Source organism: Leopardus geoffroyi, chromosome D2 (assembly GCF_018350155.1).
Source record: "Leopardus geoffroyi isolate Oge1 chromosome D2, O.geoffroyi_Oge1_pat1.0, whole genome shotgun sequence".
Taxonomy (NCBI): Eukaryota; Metazoa; Chordata; class Mammalia; order Carnivora; family Felidae; genus Leopardus; species Leopardus geoffroyi.
This window is the reverse complement of record NC_059334.1, coordinates 67935137-67948915: the sequence shown is the minus strand read 5'-3', so window position 1 is coordinate 67948915 and position 13779 is coordinate 67935137. Positions and strand designations below refer to the sequence as shown.

General features: G+C 38.4%; 1 protein-coding gene across 9 annotated transcripts in view; it reads right to left on the bottom strand.

Moving 5' to 3' along the window:
• Nucleotides 1-13779, bottom strand: part of ADD3 (adducin 3) — a 125128-nt gene that overhangs the window by 65283 nt on the left and 46066 nt on the right. For 2 of the 9 annotated variants that reach the window (XM_045438849.1, XM_045438856.1), the window contains exon 1: nucleotides 3462-3584. The exons of the other annotated variants lie outside the window; for them this stretch is intronic. The gene's annotated coding sequence lies outside the window, so the exon portion shown is untranslated. Of the gene's footprint in view, nucleotides 1-3461; nucleotides 3585-13779 lie in introns of those variants that run through there. 9 annotated transcript variants of the gene reach the window in all.

Sequence of the window (13779 nt, the reverse complement as noted above, 5' to 3'; positions counted from 1 at the left end):
AAAAAAATTAAGATAAGCTATAAGAGACAAAAGCCTCCCTTTTTTCCTGTAGGAAAAGCATATAACTCGATGCCATGTTTTCTGCTGGCTGGTTCTGCTCTCCAGAAACACTGTTAGATCCTCTTTTACAAAACCAAAGCATTTTCCTAATCTAAACTCTTTTAAGAAGTAATCCAAACTCTCTCACCTGTTAAACTGTATATTTCCCATAAAAACAAGAACAAATTAAGTAATCTCTTGTGAGTCTTCAGCACGGAGGAAAAAACTGAGAGATTCTCAAACAGAATTTGGGTCTCCAATCAGTATGCTAAATACTCTGCTTCTTCACATTAACAATACAGTGAACGGACTGAAATGTACAGTACAGCTGAAATGATCACAATGTTCAAACACTGACCAATAGCAACATTAAGTGTTAACACGTTCCATTATCTGAGCTATTCAACAGCTTCTCCCATCTTCAGAATCTGCTACCATTTTTTCAGTGAGTAGAAATATTCCCAATATATTCACAAAACATTTAAATATAAAATAGGCCTCATAGTCATTAAATAATGAGGATGTTCAAAACTAAGCAATTATGCAAAATAAAAGCAAAAAAACTGCATAATCACTAATGCATAGCAAATAATTGGGATTCTTTTTTACTCTTTTATCACATTCTCTCTGCTGGGTTAGGAATCTGAAATCCCTATTGAAAACCAACACATTTCAGTGTTATCCATTCTTGCCCTGTCATGAGAGAATTTTCTGGATTCTTACTGTGGAAAATTTTATATTTATGTTATCTTACTTTTGCTTAACGCTATCTTACCTCATGGTCCAAGAACCTAAGAGAATGTGACATGAAAATGTATCTGTTGGCAGAACACTACTTTCAGATGTTATTGAAGAGCAAAGCCTCATGGTGAGGATTCATAGAAAAAAAAAAGGTGAAGATTTAGTCTCATTCAGTAGCTTACTAAAACTGCATGCTCTTTTGCAAATTTTTGTGGGTATACTTCACATTTTAAAATATATAAAGAATAGGTATGTATTCTCAATAATAAACATTTACGAGTAAGCAGAACTGGGTTCTAGTTCCAGTTCTGATTCTATTTAACAGCATGATTTTGACCAGGTTACTCATTCTTCCAGTTCTGATTCTATTTTTTTTTTTCTTTCTTTCTTTTTTTTTTTCAACGTTTATTTATTTTTGGGACAGAGAGAGACAGAGCATGAATGGGGGAGGGTCAGAGAGAGAGGGAGACACAGAATCGGAAACAGGCTCCAGGCTCTGAGCCATCAGCCCAGAGCCCGACGCGGGGCTCGAACTCACGGACCGCGAGATCGTGACCTGGCTGAAGTCGGACGCTTAACCGACTGCGCCACCCAGGCGCCCCCTGATTCTATTTAACAGCATGATTTTGGCCAAGTTACTCATTCTTTCTGGGCCTCAGTTTCCTCAACTACAAATGAGAGGACTGAATTAGATTGTCTTAAAGATTTCATACAATGAAACATTTCATGATGAATTTACTGAACGAACGTATCTCAGACTAGAAATTTACATGGATGATTATACTACCTAGATAAACACGGTAATACAAAAGAAAAAACGAATAGTTAATCCTTCATTAGCCAGCCCATTTGTTATGGAAGGTCTTCATGTAAGCGGATATTTCATTTTCCCCTACAAGCACTTGTACACCATCTGTGTATTTCAGTTTTTATGTGCACTACCGAAAGAACTTATAGTACCAATTTGCTTCCTTCCTTACAGAAGTTCTTCTTGAAGATGCTTTCATTTTAAGTTACCAAAGAAAGGCTTGACTTTAGTCAATCCTCTCACTTAGACTTCTCCAAGACCAATCAGCAGTAAGAGAAAAAAAAAACACAATCCTTTTCTAGAGTGTACTACACCAACAAAAGTTGGTGTCACTGAGTAAGTTCCACCCATAAGCCCCTGTCCATTACCCTATACTGTCAGGAAGCCGTCGGTGTCACCTGCGTCTACCTGGGCTATAGTATTTGGTTTGGCTTGATGAGCCCCACCATCTGAACACTGTGGGTTTTCATCTTCTTTTTTATCTTTCATATTATATAGTCAGTCTTTGAGAGTAATAGACACTAATAGAATGAAAGACACAACTGCATTTTGTGCTAGCAGAGCTCAGGCTTCACGAACAGCAAATAGCCGGAAAGACCTTAAAGGTCATAATGTCATAGTCTGTGGGTTCAAGTCCCACGTCAGGCTCTGTCCTGATGGTGCAGAGTCTGCTTGGGATTCTCTCTCTCCCCCCTAGACCCTCCCCTCTCTTTGTAACTTGTGAGAATTCACAGGTACCTAAGGTCGTCACCTAAGGTCATTCAAAGTACTTATCTCCAGACTTCAGACCAGTACTGTTTCACCTCACCAAAGTTACAGTTGCTGCTTAGGAAAGAACGCTCAAATTGGAATTCTCTCTCCTATGGACATGTTGTCATTCCTCTGTATCATCAATGAAACACTCCACGTCAACTGAGATATCAAAAAACATCTCAAACATATCTGAACAATGTCAAAATGAATTTGTGCTAATGTGCACAACCTACCAGTGTATTAAACTTAACCTTAAACATCAGAGTATAAAATTCCAAGGAAGGAAGGAGCTCTGGGTTAATTAATAGTATTCCGGTGGCAATCAAAGACGTTTAGGATGGTTAGATAAAAGAAATAACATCCTGAGGTTATTCTAAAACTCTGGAAATAAAATGGAGGAATAGTTAGAATACAGAGCAAGTATAGGATGCCTGGGTGGCTCAGTTGGTTGAGCATCTGACTTCTGATTTCAGCTCAGGTCATGGTGTCATGGTCTGTGGGTTCAAGCCCCATGTGAGGCCCTGTGCTGATGGGGCGTAGTCTGCTTGGGATCCTCTCTCTCCCCCGCTGCCCCTTTCCTGTGCTTGCTCGCTCTCCCTCTCTCTGCCAACCCCCAAATAAATAAATAAAATTTAAAAATACAGAGCAAGTACTTAATTCGCTATAAAGGAACTGTGTGGCTTAGTCTAAAACATTCAAATGTTCTTGGGACCTTCTTTTAGAAATTTATTCAGAGGAGGTTTCTCCTTGTCATTCAGTTTTTGCAGCACACATACCCCATGTTTAATTCACTCTCTGCCTATAACCTAGTATTTAACCATTGTTCACATTCTCATCTGGGCACATATCCAACCTCTCCCTCCATGAAACACTGGAATAATCTTTAACATATTAGGAAATTAGAAAAATCAAATAAATAGGAGAGAAAGCAAATGCATTTTCACACAAAGTACAGGATACAGCTGTGATCTGTCAAGCTTACAGGACTATCTCCTTAACTAAGAGCAAAGTTACAGGATTCTGCTTAGCTGAACAGGAAGTAGCAATCATCTAAAAACATATAAATGTTCCCAAGCCCCAATTCTATTCCCTTCACTTCTCATTTCCAGCATGTACTCACCCTTCGACCAGACCTGTGCAGTACACCCATCCAAACAGCCTTGATGACGTGTCAGTGAATCAATGGATGACAAGTATTTTGAGAATCCACAGAATAACCTTTAATCATGATGTCCCCAAATAAAAAACCTTGTGAAGAAACAGATTGTAACAAAAATGACAATACCTGCCTTGGCTCTTAAGTTCATACTTCTATGTATGATCCTTAGTTTCCCATTCTTGAAAGTGGTTTCCACGGCACCAAAATAGAACTAGAAAAACCCAGAATTTCCTTTTATATCCTTTGCAGGATACACTGTAAACTCCCAAACATCAGGCACCTAAACCAGGCCCAAGACGACAGAGATGGAAAGGGAGAATTTCATAATGGAGCTAACTTTTTATAAATTATATACATGTGATTTATAAATTATAATTTAAAAAGATAAAAGCCAAAGAAGCAGCAAGAGAATGTTCTAGACACTAGGAGCAGCATGAGCAAAAACAACAGTATATTTGGGCCTGATGATCATTTAATCATATGGCAAATCCTTCCCACAGCTCCACTTTAGAATGAGTTTGTGACCTTGAAGAGTCAGTTAGCTGGACACTTAGAGGTTTATTAGAGGCCCTCTGGTGAATCAACAGGAGATCATATTCCAAATGGTAGTTCTACATACATATATGAGAGGCTCAAAACACAGGAAATTTGAGATATGCTCAAATGGGTATATTTACAGAAGAGAGGAAGTGGTGAGCATTTTAACCAAGAAAACACTAGAAAATCTCTTTCAAAATAATACCCTTTCAACCTTTCAATTTTCCCAGCTTACCTTTTCAATCAATCGGAGGAGAGCAAAGCAATGTCGCCAAGTTCTCACAAAGTACCAGCACCACGTGTGACACACAAAAACAGGGCTAACTCTCAAAGCACCTTGGGAAGTTACCAGAAAGTCACCATCTTGTCAAGTAGATGGTACGTATTAGAAATGAAAAGAGAAGCTGGATGGAAAAAGCAGTAAGAGAACACATGGACAAAGAGAAGGAACTCTGAGATCTTGCCTTCTCTCACAGCAGGCTCCACAATTTATGAGCAGCTGGGAAATTTCCTTTGCACAGGAAAAGGAGGACTTCTTAGTTCACATTAAAGTGGAAATGACAAAAACTGTGTATTGCACAGAGAAAAAAAGGTGCTTCCTGAAGGAAGGAGACAGAGTATTGCCTTTATTTCTCACACACACACACACACACACACACACACGAAAAACAAAACACATGCATACAGCAAGTAGAAAAAATCTTTTTCAAGAGGTAAAGGATAAAAACTACATCAAGGAAATGTTCATGGTAGGAGTTAACCTCGGTGGGATACAATCACTTTGTCCCACTGGGTTATCTCAAGTGCAAATACACTTAAGGGGAATGATAAAAACATATTTGCACTTATTCATGCAGGGATTCTTATCTCTATTTTAAAAATAAATACCTAGTTTCAGCTTTTCTTCCACATACACACAAAAAGAATAGGTTTCATCACTAACTTATCTCTAGTTCATATAATTCATAGTTTCAAAGAATTAATGTTTGAATGGTTTATTCTTTAAATAAAATATATTGATTTTTAAAATGTTTACTTTTGAGGAAGAGCATGCAAGAGTGGGGGGGGGGGGCAGGGGCGCCTGGGTGGCTCAGTTGGTTGGGTGAACGACTTTGGCTCCGGTTTGTGAGTTTGAGCCCCGCGTCGGGCTCTGTGCCGATGGCTCGTAGCCGGGAGCCTGCTTCCGATTCGGGGTCTCATTCTCTCTCTGCCCCTGCCCCACTTGTGCTTTGTGTCTCTCTAAGATAAATAAATAAATGTTAAAAAAAAAAAAAAAAAAAAAAAAGTGGGGGCAGGGGGACAGAGAGAAGGGGACAGAGGACCTGAAGCAGGCTCTGCACTGACAGCAGGGAGCCCAATGCAGGGCTCAAACTCACGAACAGTGAGATGACCTGAGCTGAAGTCAGACACTTAACCGACTAAGCCACCCAGGCGCCCTTAAAATATATTGATTCTTAATAACCATATTCCTTCATTCCACAAAAAGTGTTCTTGGAGTGCCCACTAAGTGCTAGACACCAGTTTACACGATAGAGACACAGTGAAGAATATGTTTCCTGTCCTCAAGGGAGCTTATGTTATTCACAATTGTGAAGGATAGATTTTAAAAGTCTGTTTGCCTACTTTTGCTTTACTGGCTACAGCAGTGGATTTTGAACTTTATACAGCTTTTATAGCAAATCAAAATCACATGAGGAGCTTTAAAAAAAAATCCCAATACCCAGGCTGCATTCTAGATTCTTAGGGTGAGATTCAGATAGCAGTATTTTTTTTAAAGCTTCCTAGATGACTCCAAAAAATGGTTTACTGGAGTACTAACGAACTAGAGCATTGGTTCTCAACTTTGGGTCTTTAAAGGAATGGAGAATAAAAATAAAGAATCCCTAGAAATGGGTTCCTCTATCTTCTCCCAATCATACCAACAAAAAGTCAGTAGGTTCACTGGGGATACAGGAAATTTACTCAGTGGGAGGGGTGTACTTGCTATCTACACTAGCACCTCCCCCATCCCTTGCCCTAGTCAAAACATAATCCTGCAGAGGGCAAAATATAGTCCTTTTAAATTCCATATTGCTACATAAGTTTACTTAAAAAGCAACTTAAATCAACTAGCAAAAAGCAAATGGAATTAAATTTTTCCCCACAAAAGGTCATTCCCTGCACTTAAATATATCATTAAAGATTAAAAGTTAATGTTCAAAACTCTACAGAGTTCCCATTCTGGACCAGCACAGGTATGTCACTGATCCCTCCCTTCCCGGTTGTTTTCATCTCACAGATGAATCACAGCATTTCTCAATATTTACAGTATGTATTGTATTATCCACTATACTCAGTTTTTAGCATACCTCTTTTCTATGTGAATATTCTAAAGGCTTTAAGCACGGCCCATCAGTACATCCCAAGAATATGCATGGTAAAAGTATGTTAGAAAATAGCATAATGTAAAAGCTAACAATATACACAAACAGAAAACACAAAATCCCCATTTCTAAGAAGGTAGAACCATTCATTATAGTGTGCTGCTTGTTAGCAAACAATGTATTTCATGTCTTTTAACATGTAATGTTGACATATACAGTTCAACACGTTACAAAAAATACCTTCCAAGTTTAAGACATGTCTCTAATCTATGAATACCATGATAAAAGATTTAGTGGTGAAAAACAAAAATACCTCTTGGTTAAGTAAAAATGCTTTCCTGCATCTTTTCAAAGGAAGGGGAATTTTCCAGAACAATTATCAGGGAAAATTACTGGCAATTACTTTTGATACACAGCAACAGTATAATATATTCAACATGGAGAAAAGTCAGTTGTCACATAATATCCAATTTAAGAAGGGTGAGGTGGAATGGGGTCGGGAAGGGGAGAATTGGGGGTGTGAGGGAAGAAAAGTATCACAAATTTCTTAAGAATCTGTGTCACTGTCACTAACCGCACCCACCTCTTATCAACAAAAGGCATCAAAAGACTTTACAACCAAAGGAACTCTTGAGGAAATCATTGGAAAGTGTTAATAACCTAGTGTTTCCTTGTAACACTGACTACAGGAATCCAAACAACTTTCTAATAAAGACATGGGTCTGGAAAGAACCAAAAATAATCTGATTATATTCCATCTTCCCACTAGGTTAGTCACTGTCCAAATAGTCCCTTTGGAGGCTGAAGACCACCAATCAAAAGAAAGGTGCTCCATTTGCTCTAGATGCATGGTGAGGGCATTTCTGAGGAAGGCCCTCACATTATAAAAAGTAACTTCATCAAGTTTCACTTGGTAGAGGTGGGGGATAAAGACCTTGGACTACATTTATGGCAGTGGTTTCACATTTGGTATTTCTGTGAGTCTATTCAGTGTTGACGAGACAAAAAAATCTGATTCAAACATTTCCACTTCCCTTTGTTAACTCTTGATCAAAGCAAATTAAACACTCTACAAAGTTATTCTCACTTTGTATTCCAAATTCTAGAATTACTTTGCAAAAAAATTCATTTCTTCCCAAAACATAAGGAAAAGGATTCTACTTCTAAAAATTATGTCTACTGTTGCTTATGATGGAGGGAAAAACCCTCAAGCTAGGCTGTCATCTTCAAAATAATTTTAATTCTCAATGTAAATGGAGATAAAAGACTATTTTTTAAATTCTTACTAGTTCTCACTCACACTTTCCTGCTTTTTATAAATAATGCTGTTCAGGCCTGAAATTGATTATTAAAGAACCAACTGTTTAGAAAAAATACAATTCAAGGGCACCTTGGGTGGCTCAATCGGTTAAGCATCCAACTTTGGCTCAGGTCATGATCTCACAGCTAGTGAGTTTAGGCTCAATGCTGACAGCTCAGAGCCTGGAGCCTGCTTCGAATTCTGTCTCCATCTTTCTCTCTGCCCCTCCCCTTGCTTGCACGCACATGTTCGCTCTCTCTCAAAATAAATAAACATTTACAAAATTTTTGAAAAAGAAAGCATACCATTCAATCAAGAAACAGAAAATTTACAAATGCAAAATGAAAGTAACTCTGATGTACAATTTATTAGTGGAACTAAATATTATATACATTTGAGGTTCATCAGAACTCTTTTTGAGGGCAAGTACTTGTTAGAATGAGCATTGGGTGCTGTATGTAAGCGATGAACCAGGAGAAGCTACCTCAAAAACCAAGAGGACACTTTACACACTGTACGTTAGCCAATTTGACAACAAATTAAAAAAAAAAACAAAACTCTTTGAATGATGTTGGCTCAAGGATTAAGGCTTCCCTTCCAACCCTAAACCTTGGAACTGAGGGATGGTGACATTTATTTTTTTAATATAATTTATTGTCAAATTGGTTTCCATACAACACCCAGTGCTCATCCCAACAGGTGCCCTCCTCAATGCCCATCACCCATTTTCCCCTGTCCCCCACCCCCCCATCAACCCTCAGTTTGTTCTCGGTATTTAAGAGTTTCTTATGGTTTGCCTCCTTCCCTCTTTTTTTTCCCCTCCCCCTCCCCCATGGTCTTCTGTTCGGTTTCTCAGAATCCACATATGAGTGCAAACATATGGTATCTGTCTTTCTCTGCCTGACTTATTTCACTTAGCATAATACCCTCCAGTTCCATCCACGTTGCTACCAATGGCCAGATTTCATTCTTTCTCATTGCCAAGTAGTATTCCATTGTATATATAAACCACGTCTTCTTTATCCATTCGTCATTTGATGGGCATTTAGGTTCTTTCCATAATTTGGCTATTGTTGAAAGTGCTGCTATAAACATTGGGGTACAAATGCCCCTACGCATCAGCACTCCTGTATCCCTTGGGTAAATTCCTAGCAATGCTATTTTTAGGTCATAGGATAGAACTATTTTTAATTTTTTTAAGGAACCTCCACACTGTTTTCCAGAGTGGCTGCACCAGTTTGTAGTCCCAACAGTATAAGAGAGTTCCCGTTTCTCCACATCCTCTCCAGCATCTATAGTCTCCTGATTTGTTCATTTTAGCCACTCTGACTGGTGTGAGGTGGTATCTCAGTGTGGTCTTGATTTGTATTTCCCTGATGAGGAGTGACGCTGAGCATCTTTTCATGTGCCTCTTGGCCATCTGGATGTCTTCTTTAGAGAAGTGTCTATTCATGTCCTCTGCCCATTTCTTCACCATATTGTTTCTCGGGTGTGGAGTTTGGTGAGTTCTTTATAGATTTTGGATACTAGCCCTTTGTCCAATATGTCATTTGCAAATATCTTTTCCCATTCTGTTGGTTGCCTGTTAGTTTTGTTGATTGTTTCCTTTGCTGTGCAAAAGCTTTTTACCTTGGTGAGGTCCCAAAAGTTCATTTTTGCTTTTAATTCCCTTGCCTTTGGAGATGTGTTGAGTAAGACATCTTTGGAGTAAGAAATTGCTGCAGCTGAGGTCAGAGAGGTTTTTTCCTGCTTTCTCCTCTAGGGTTTTGATGGTTTCCTCTCTCTCATTCAGGTCCTTCATCCATTTTGAGTTTATTTTTGTGAATGGGGTAAGAAAGGGGTCCAGTTTCATTCTTCCGCATGTTGCTGCGATGACAGTTATGTAGCTAGTCATCTCATTAAGGACACCTGGAACTGTGATGTGATTTTTTTTTTGGGGGGGGAGTTACTGTCTTTACAGACTTTTAAGAATCTGTTTGCAATTTGACAGTCTTCAGGTCATAAAGTCATACGCTACCACAAGCATTATATTAGTTTTCATGTTCAGTTAGGCCTCAAGCTTTCACAGTGGTTAGTATGGATTTACAGTAAGTGTCCATTTTACCATTATAGCCTCGTTCCATTAAGAAAATTGGCACGATGGGTTTTTATGTCATCTAATAAAACATACTATGCAGAGACAGTCTAGATTACAAAACGATTACATAGCTCCTTCTGTGTGCAGAATGCCTTCTAGGCTACAATACATTTTAAATCGATTGTTTCATTTTATGCTCAAAACAACTCTGTAAAATTATACCTCCCTCACACAGACTAAAATCCATCAAGAACACAGAGTCAGTAAATGGGAGAATTAGGCCTGGAATCCAAGTCTTCTGACATCTGCCTCTTTATTCTTAGGCAGGTGAGTTGCCATACTTAAACTTTTAGCTTCTTGGTTTTTCTTTTCTTTTTAAAGTTTATTTTGAGAGAGCGAGCACAAGTGAGGGAGGGGCAAAGAGAAGGAGAGACAGAATCCCAAGCAGGCTCTGTGCCATCAGTGCAGAGCCTGATGCGGGGCTCGAACTCACAAACTGCAAGATCATGACCTGAGCCGGGATTGAAGTCAGACACTTAACCAGCTGAACCACCCAGGCACCCCAAGCTTCTTGGTTTTCTTAATTGTGGCTTTCCTTAGGCTTACAATTGAAAAGTCATGGAAAAAACAGTAAATTCTTAATATTGTAAATATTTATAAAGACTTGGGACCTTAGATAATACTATCTGTCCAGTAACTTATATTGTGAAATTTGGCAACCCCTTTTTCCAGTTTTTTATTGTAAGTGCGTGTAACATAAAATTTAACCATCTTAACCAATTTTACACGTACAGTTCACTGGTATTAAACACATCCATAATGCTGTGCAACCATCACCACCACCCATCTCCACAGCTCTTTTCATCTTGTAAAACTGAAACTCGACACCTGTTAAACAGTCAACTTCTCATTTTCCCTGCCCCAGCCTCTGGCAACCACCATTCTACTTTCTGTCTCTACAATTCTGACTACTTGGAGTATATCGTATTATGTGAAATCATATGTATTTGTCTTTTTGTGACTGGTTTATTTCACCAAGCATGTTCCCAAGTTTCATTTTTGTTGTAGTAGATGTCAGAATTTCCTTCCTTTTTAAGGCTGATGAATATTCCATTCTATGTATACACCACAGTTTGCCTCTCCGTTCATCTGTCAATGGACTCTTAGTGGCAACCCAGATTTCTGTTGTCTCTGCCAAATACAGAACACTGTACTCAGCACTTAGCCCCAAATATGCATATTTTAAGTTAATGTTCAAGAAGTAACACATGTAGTCTTTCTACAATTAAGGATAATAGTGATAAGCAGCAGAGTGGTCTGTGAAAAGAATGGATTTACCACTGTTTTCTATATCCACGTCATGCCAAAACCATTCTGAACACATGGGCAAGAAGTTCAGCAGTTCAGTCAAATATTGTGACTACATCTCCTTGGCTGTTTTATCACCATAGCCTATTCCTGGTTTTTGTCCTTGCAGCATTTTTTTTCCAGTTTATGTCAGTCAAGGAAGATTTCAGCAGCACTGTAACAACAGTTAATATTACTGGGTACTCACTAGATGCTAAATACTTTATGTGGATTTAAGAACAAGGAAACTGGGCCCTCAAAGATTAGCTTTCTTCCAAGGTCTTGAGTTAGTTGGGTGGTAGTTCTGGAATACGAATCTATTACTTCTAACTCTAAACCCAGTGCTCCTTCCACTACACACAAATATTAGCATTATCTGACAATACAGTACTAAAATATTTTGTGGCTAAGAGTTACAGCTTTTAATCTTTATGCTACATTCTTAATTTCTGAAAATTATAGAGGTAATAAACATTCATATTTACACATCACTCTCCAGAAGTAAATATTAAATCAGCTTATCGGGCATTCTTTCATACATTTTCTTGGCATCTATAAACAAACATTCTTGTTCACAGTTAAGAATAACTCCTTGTATTACATTTTCTGTCCTACACCTTAGTTTTTAAACTAATTATATGGTGGACATTTTATTCTAAGTCTGTAATACACAGAATGATGTAATTCTTCAATGGTTGCAGTGTATGATTATGCCACAGTCATCCCCCATTTTCAGTTTTTAAAATCATAACCCATTCTTCAATAATGGGTATCCTTATTCATATGACTTATCCATATACATATGCACATACATATGCACATTACTCTTTGGAAGTAAAATGTAAGGTAAATTCCTAGAAATGTAATTGATGGGTCAGGGGTAAGCACATTTAGTCTCTTATATTGACAAATTGCCTTCAATGAAATTTAAACTTAACAGTCTCCTTACCAGTGTATAAATTAGAATTAATGCTTCATTTACAATTTCTATTCCAGGGGAATCTCATCCACTCTTATTTCTATACTCAGTGAAAACATTAAAGCTCAAGGAAAAGGAATCAGGGGTTCTATTAACTTCATAGCAAGATTAGACTAATTTAATTACTGAGTGGTTTTTTTTGTTTGTTTGAGTGACCTTAAAGAATCCACAAGGAATGGGCATCAGGGTGGCTTGGTTAGACGTCCAAATCTTGATTTCAGCTCAGGTCACGATATCATGGTTCATGAGTTTAAGCCCTGTGTTGGGCTCTGTGCTGACAGCATGAAGCCTGCTTGGGATATTCTCTCTCTCTCTCTCCCCGCCCCCCCCCCCCTCAAAATAAGTAAACTTAAAAAAAGAAGAATCCACATGGACAACTGATGATATATTAGGAAACACCTATTAAAAAGTGAAAAGTTGTATCATATCCCATTATCATTTTCCACCAAAAAGAAGTTGTATTAAACTCAAGCAGAAAATGGCATTATTTAAATTCGCCTACTTCAAAGTAAATCTAAGAGCATCCTTTTCATTATCACTGAACTAAACGTGAAAATGTAGAACGATCACCATGGTATGGTAAATTGTTGAGTTGATTCTTCCCCCTTCTGTTATCATCTTATTCTCTCAGCCATATGGGTTGTATTTACTGTACTGCTGGGACGTTATAGCTGCTCACTAGCAAAAGTCAAAAGCTCTATCTTTCCTATTATGCTTGCAGTTATTCCCTATGTGCTTTTTTCATTTTCTAAAACAAGTATTTTGCCCACCGCAGAAAATTGCTCTCATTATTATTTGTTAACTGAAAAGAATATGCTATACTTTCTTACAATACGGCTGTCGCTGTGTTGTATTTGAACAATGATTTCTTGAAGCTCTAAGGAAATTCCTCTTTCCTACTCCCACTTCTCCAGCAACCGTAGCTCTTTAAAGGGCCCTATAGGGCCTCTATTAATTTTATGTATCAACTTGACTGGCCACAGAATGCCCAGATTAAACGTTACTTCTGGGTGTGTCTGTGAAGATGTCTCCGAAGGAGATCAGCACTTGAGCTGGTGGATTTAGTAGACTGCCTTCTCCAGTGTGGATGAGCATCATCCAATCTTCTGAAGGCCTGCACAGAACAAAAGGTAGAGGAAGAAGGAATTCATCTTTTTCTGCCTCTTTGAGCTGGAACATTTCATCATCACCTGCCCTTGGTCTGGGTTTTACATCATTGGCTCCCCTGGTTCTCGGTGACTTCAGACTTGGACTGAATTATAACACCAGCTTTCCTGGGTCTCTGGCTTGCTGACGAAAGATCCTGGGACTTCCCAGCCTCCACAATCACACATGAGCCAAAGTCTCTTTTGGTAGATAAATAATGCTATTGGTTCTTTCTCTGGAGGACCCTAATATGGTTCCTTTCATTTGCATCACTGTCACGTTCTTTATTATCAAATACACATATAACCTCTGAAATGTTTTTAAGCTAAAAAAGAAAACCATTCATTGATTTTTAATATAAGCTATTGTCAAAATAGCTGTGGTATCCTTTGTAGAGAAGGAGCCTGCACTTTAACCTGCGCAAGGGAACTAATGTTTTACTCTACACATTTGGTACCACAGACGATTCGAATGAAGCAGATATTCTATGAGCAGCGATTCTTTCATGTTTTTCTTAAGAGGGAGATGGC